Consider the following 5,702-nt stretch of genomic DNA (forward strand, 5'->3'; position numbering starts at 1 on the left):
CCCGCATGCCCACCTCCGTAGCTTCATAGAAATCTGCAACACTTTTGTGTTCCCAAATATCTCTACCAAAGAAGTTTGACTAACTCTGTTCCCATTTTCCTTGTGCGATCAAGCAAGAAAATGGGTGTATTCTCTCGAACTGGGAGAGATAACCTCGTGGGAGCAAGTCGTCGAGAAGTTTATGAAAAAATACTTCCCACCTACCGAGAATGCCAGGAGAAGGAAATTAATAACAAATTTTGAACAAAAATATTGATGAATCGCTTAGCGATGCTTGGGTGAGGTTTAAGCGGTTGGTAAGAGATTGTCCACATAATGGCTTACTAGACTTCTTGCAGATGGAGATCTTTTATCAAGGACTAAATCCCTCTTTGCAGACCGCTGCCAATGTGGCAGCAGCTGGTGGTCTGCTTGAGAAAACATATGAGGAGGCAAAGAGAATACTTGATCGCATTTCCAAAAATTACGAGGATTGGCGGGAAAGCGATCAGAGATTAAGAATTAAAGACAGTGACGACATAAACGATGGGGCCATGCATCTCTTCAAAATCAAATGACTGCGACGATGAGTTTGATACAAGGCATCGCAATTAACAGCACGAGAGCGAAGAAAGGGCAGGTCAACACCATTGCTCAAATGACTGCAAGATGTGTCATCTGTGGAGATGCTCACTCGATGGAAGAATGCCCAGCAAACCTGCAGTCAGTATGCTTCATAAAGACTAATCACTATTCCGATACATATACCCCCGGGTGGAGAAACCACCCAAATTTTGCGTGGAAAAATAAAAAACAGAGCTTCCAACCAGTGGCGCAAAAAGGAGGGCCATCCGGATTGTTCCCGCAAAACAATGGTCCAACGCATGATCAAGCTAGTAGCTAACAAACACCGCAATCTTCGTCTTTAGAGAGCTTGTTGAAGTAGTACATCGAGAAAAACGAATCAGTGCTTCAGACTCAAGCAACGCCCATTCAAAATCTCGAAATTCAGTTGGGACAAATTACGGGCGAGCTGAAAAATAGACCGCAAGGAGCGCTGCCAAGCTCAACATAGCTTCCTCGCAATGCTGGGGGTATCAAGAAGGAACAATGGGCGACAAAATGACTGTGGAAGTAAGGGAGGAACCCATCACAACCAGCTTGAATGCGGTGACAACCGAGGACCTGTTGACCTATAGTTCGAAAGAGGTCGAGAAAATGAACCTTGAAGTTGCGTCCTTTCTCAAACCTCCAGAACATGAGACAGAAGAAGTCTAGCTACCACCAGCTTCGCAAAGATTGAAAGAAAAACAAAATGATGAAGAAAATATCGAAATAGTGGTAGCAACGCAAAATGCTACAATCTCAATTGATAAATTCATCTTGCCGGTAGACTTCCTCATTTTAGATTATAAAGCGGATGAAGATGCGCCTGTCATATTGGGATGACCATTCTTTTCGACCGGTCACACTCAAATTGATGTGCGCAATGGGAGATTGTAATGAACATTCATGGGGAAAAGCTCCGGATTAAGGCAGTCAAGATCCCAGAGGGTAAAGAAAAGAGGGAAAAGCCACCGTGGATGTGAAAAGTCTAGCTTGGAATAAACATTCCCTGAGTTACTACATAACTCAACCTCATCAGGGATGCAATCCTTTTGAATATCCCTTTTCTTGCATCAATACTTCATGAACTTTTATCATCTTGTTATTATTTATTATCACAAATCTACTTTTTTATTCTAAAAAAAAAAAGTTTGTTTTGTTTAATCTTATTTGACCCCCTCTCTGTTTTTCTTGCAACGATCGAGGCGCAGGATTGCAGAGGCGTTACACGAAGAAGCAACTTATTTTATTCCGTCATCGCAACCCAAAGAAGATAGATCGCTGTAAAGAGGGATGCATTAATACACAATGTGGGCGACAATGCAAATTTGGGGGTTGTATTCTTCCTTCACTTTTTTTCAAATTTTGCACTATCGCATCGCATTTTAGTTTTAAAAATTTTATCACCGCATCCTATTTGATTACCGCAATCATTTGACATGGATAAATTTATTAAGTTACCGCATGCTGTCTCTTTCCAATTATGATTTCAATGATGAAAAACATATTTCTATTCCTTTCGTATATACTAGAGTCAACTTAATTTTAAGATAGTTAGCTCATGAAATATTTCTAGAAGTTAGGGGTCTGCTAGCTTTCTTTCAAACTTTCTTTACGAAGCTTTCTAAGAACATCACATGACTTCTTTCAATCTTTTGGCAATGAGGACATTGCCACATTTTAAATTTGAGGGTGATGTATTTATTTACGACGTTGCTATTTTTTTTAAAAAAAAAGAGGAAAATTTTGAGAATAACAACTCCACTGTCAATGAAATGGGAAACCCATGTTGATAAGAGTGAAGTTGTGAAGGGTACTTACCCGTAGTTGGATGTCCGCATGACACACGTGGGGGCAAGCTAAAACGAAAGTAAGTCACCAGGATCAACGCATAAATAAAATGACTGCAACTTCACTGTCAAGTAGGTATGAGTTTAGTCTGAGAAAGAATGCATTGCTCGTAGTTGGATGTTTGCATGACACACGTGGGTGTAAACCAAAACGAAGGCAAGGCACTTGGATCAGTGCAAGGTTAGAAAAAATAATAATGCCAACAAATATGCAAGGATAAAAAATCATTTGACACCCTGGTGGAAAAGTTTTCTTTTTGAAATAAATCATGCAATGTCCCGGAATTGAGTAAAGTTCTTTTGAAGGTTAAGCTTGTGATCCCTAGGTCTTAGAAATATTTTGAAGGTGAGGGCAGCTCATCATCGCTGGCCCAATAAGCCTCCCATTTCAGGGGTAAGATTGGGTGGATAACTGGGAACATAGGGTGCAAGACGGAATTCACTCCTACCCGTTATAGGGATAGTAGATAGGTTATTCCCTTTAGTACTGAATCCAGGTCTTGAACAAGGGGCCCCACCCTCTCCTTGGCCCGAGAGGGATTCGGTTTATAGGTTGGACCTTAAACCAATTGTTCATTAGAGGATCAGTGGAACTTAAGGAACAAGATGTAGTCTTGGGGGTAAAACGGTTTTTATGACCCAGCTGAGATTACGAACAACCTGTGAAGGATTAGCTTATTAATCATGGTTATATTAAATGGACACAAATATATCTATAGTGAGGAGAGTGCAACTACGGGACTATAGTGTAATAACCCGTTAGTTAACGAATGTTGATTAGCTCTGTCTAAAGAGTTTAGCTAGCTAAGCTCGGATCGTTGGAGCCCATGATCTATAGGTCCATTAGGTTCCCCTATTAGCTCATATGGAATAAATTTAGAACAGTATGATAGAATAATTCGAATTGTTCGAATTAGGTGAAGAGAGAGAAACCGACAAGCCTAAGTGAAATAGTGGTCGGGTTTTTTAGTTTAGAGATACATCTTTAATATTTAAATGTGATTTAAATATAAAAAATATGAATACCTTCATATTCAGAAGCTCATAAATAATGGAAATGGTCAAACTTTGACCGACCTTATATTCAAATGTGATTTGCATTTATAGAAAATGAATGCGGATTCATGCTCAGGAGGTTAAAATTAGTCAACATGGAAAAAATCATAAAAAGTCAAAATGTTGACTTTTTGGTCAAAGTTTGACTTTGACCAAATGACTACTTTGCCCTTTGACTATAGTTAGCGGGAAAATCCAAACTTTTGTTGGATAATTCAACTAACAAAATAGTGGGCTAGGTGTTGGCTTATAGTGGAGACATTAAGCCCACTAAGATAGTGGATTATAGGTGTTGGGTTTTTATGGATTTGTTTTATGCAACTGTTGCATGGTTTTTTTCTATAAAATGGGCTCTCATTTTGAATGAAAAGAGTTTTACCCATTTTTGCCAAATTTTTTTTTCAAATTTGGGCTGAAAAAAAACTATTTTCTTTGAGGAAAATTCATAACCCAACCCAAAGATCTATCATATTTTCCATCTCTTTTATCTCTCTCGTTTTCTTCATCCACTGGGTCCCACAATCCGGTTCTGAGTCCAGAGGATAGTAGGTCAACTCTAGTGGTGGGTCAGAAGAGTTCGGGTCGAGATTCAGCGAGGAGAATCGGTTTTCGGGAGCTTCAAAAGTAAGTTAATTACTGTTTTTTTTCCTTCAAATTGCATGTTTTACCTTTAAGTTAAAAGCAATTAGAGTGTAATTAGATTCTAATTCCGCTGTGTATGTCTCGTGTTCCATCAAAATAAAATGCGATGATGAAATAAAAAGCGATGATAAAATAAATTGCGGTGATAAAATACGATGCGGTAATAAATAAATAAATAAACAGATAAACAACAAATAAATGGGCTGTCTGTGAAGATGTGCAAAAGTATTTGATGGAATACGGTGACAAGTCTTGTGAAATGCGCCAGAAAGAGAATGGGTTGGGGGAAAGGACATCATAAGTTCGTCAATCCTGTTAACATCTTCACTTATGCTCTCACAGGTGAAGATGCCATTGAGCATGCATTAGCTAAACTTAGCTGATTTCTTCAACAAAGATTAACTTACTCACTTAATCCTTCCCTCTTACCCTGGGGATTAGTTACACATAGTGAGAGAAATGGAAGATGAATGTATGGTGGAGAATAGAGAAATGATGATGAATATGATAATGATATTTAAAGATAACGATAAAACGTTTGTTAAAGATGGATGAATTAAAGATAAGAAATGAACACAGTTGATGAATAGAAAGTGAGAACAAATAAGGAAAGCGTGCTAATGTCTTGACACGGATCCCGATCGGAGACGATTTGCTTGTCGGTGTGTTGGAGGAATGTGGTGGAGAACTTCCTTCTCAGGCTTGTTTTCCCGGTAGAAGTGATCTTTGCACATAGCTTCTCATCGGGAATAGGAATGAATTTCTTGCTCCCGAGACTTCCCTTTCGGTCTTATCTCGTCTTTCTCCCCGGATTTTCCCTCAGTTGTCTCTTCAGACCAGCCTCCTCTCTTTGAAATTAATGTACCTATTTATAGACCTTGGAACCTCCTTCGTCAATGGTCCTGCTCATAAAAGCTGCTTTTTCTTGCCATGGCTTGGTGGAAACGTCCGCTCTGCTCCAAGTTCATTTTGTCAGATTGTACAACAGAAAAGTTGTACAATTTCAAAAATCCCCGTGAATGCGTTGATCTTTTCATCTACGATCGATCGCCGCATGTGGTGCAAATGTGTTGATCTTTTATCCAGGATCGATTGTCGCATGCAGTGTTAATGCGTTGATTTGTCCATCCATGATCAATCGTCGCATGCACTGCAATTGCATTGCTTTTTTTCATTCTCGATTGACCGTCTCATGCAGTGCGTATGCGTTGCTCTTTTTTTCTCATTCGAGCGATCGTCGCATCCGGTAACCTGTTTTCTGCAAAACAAAGACTTGGACATCCCTTTTTGCCATCGCAATGGAGTTAGCGGGTGTGTTTCCGACACTTTACAATTTTTGCGTTTCTAAGCCAACTTCTATACGTTCGACACAACTTTTCCTTCTTTTTGTCGCATAATCTAAATAAGATGGTATAAATAACTTGTATTTCTACAAGTTATCAGCCATTAATCCCTCTAATGAACATAAGTCATAGTCCTACCATGATTGAGTTCTCTCTTCCAAAGAGAAGCTATGGCCACTATGTTCAAGACCCAGAATCAACCCTTAAGGGAGCAATCTATCTACTT

The 5,702-nt window shown here is 39.3% G+C and overlaps 1 non-coding gene across 1 annotated transcript; it reads right to left on the reverse strand.

Annotated features, from left to right (window-relative positions):
• Nucleotides 1-214: 214 nt before the first annotated feature.
• LOC120069914 lies at nucleotides 215-322 on the reverse strand. Its single transcript, XR_005479721.1, has one exon. It is a non-coding gene; the product is annotated as a small nucleolar RNA R71 (small nucleolar RNA).
• Between the last annotated feature and the right edge of the window lie 5,380 nt (nucleotides 323-5,702).

Source organism: Benincasa hispida, unplaced genomic scaffold (genome assembly GCF_009727055.1).
Source record: "Benincasa hispida cultivar B227 unplaced genomic scaffold, ASM972705v1 Contig674, whole genome shotgun sequence".
NCBI classification, from domain to species: Eukaryota; Viridiplantae; Streptophyta; class Magnoliopsida; order Cucurbitales; family Cucurbitaceae; genus Benincasa; species Benincasa hispida.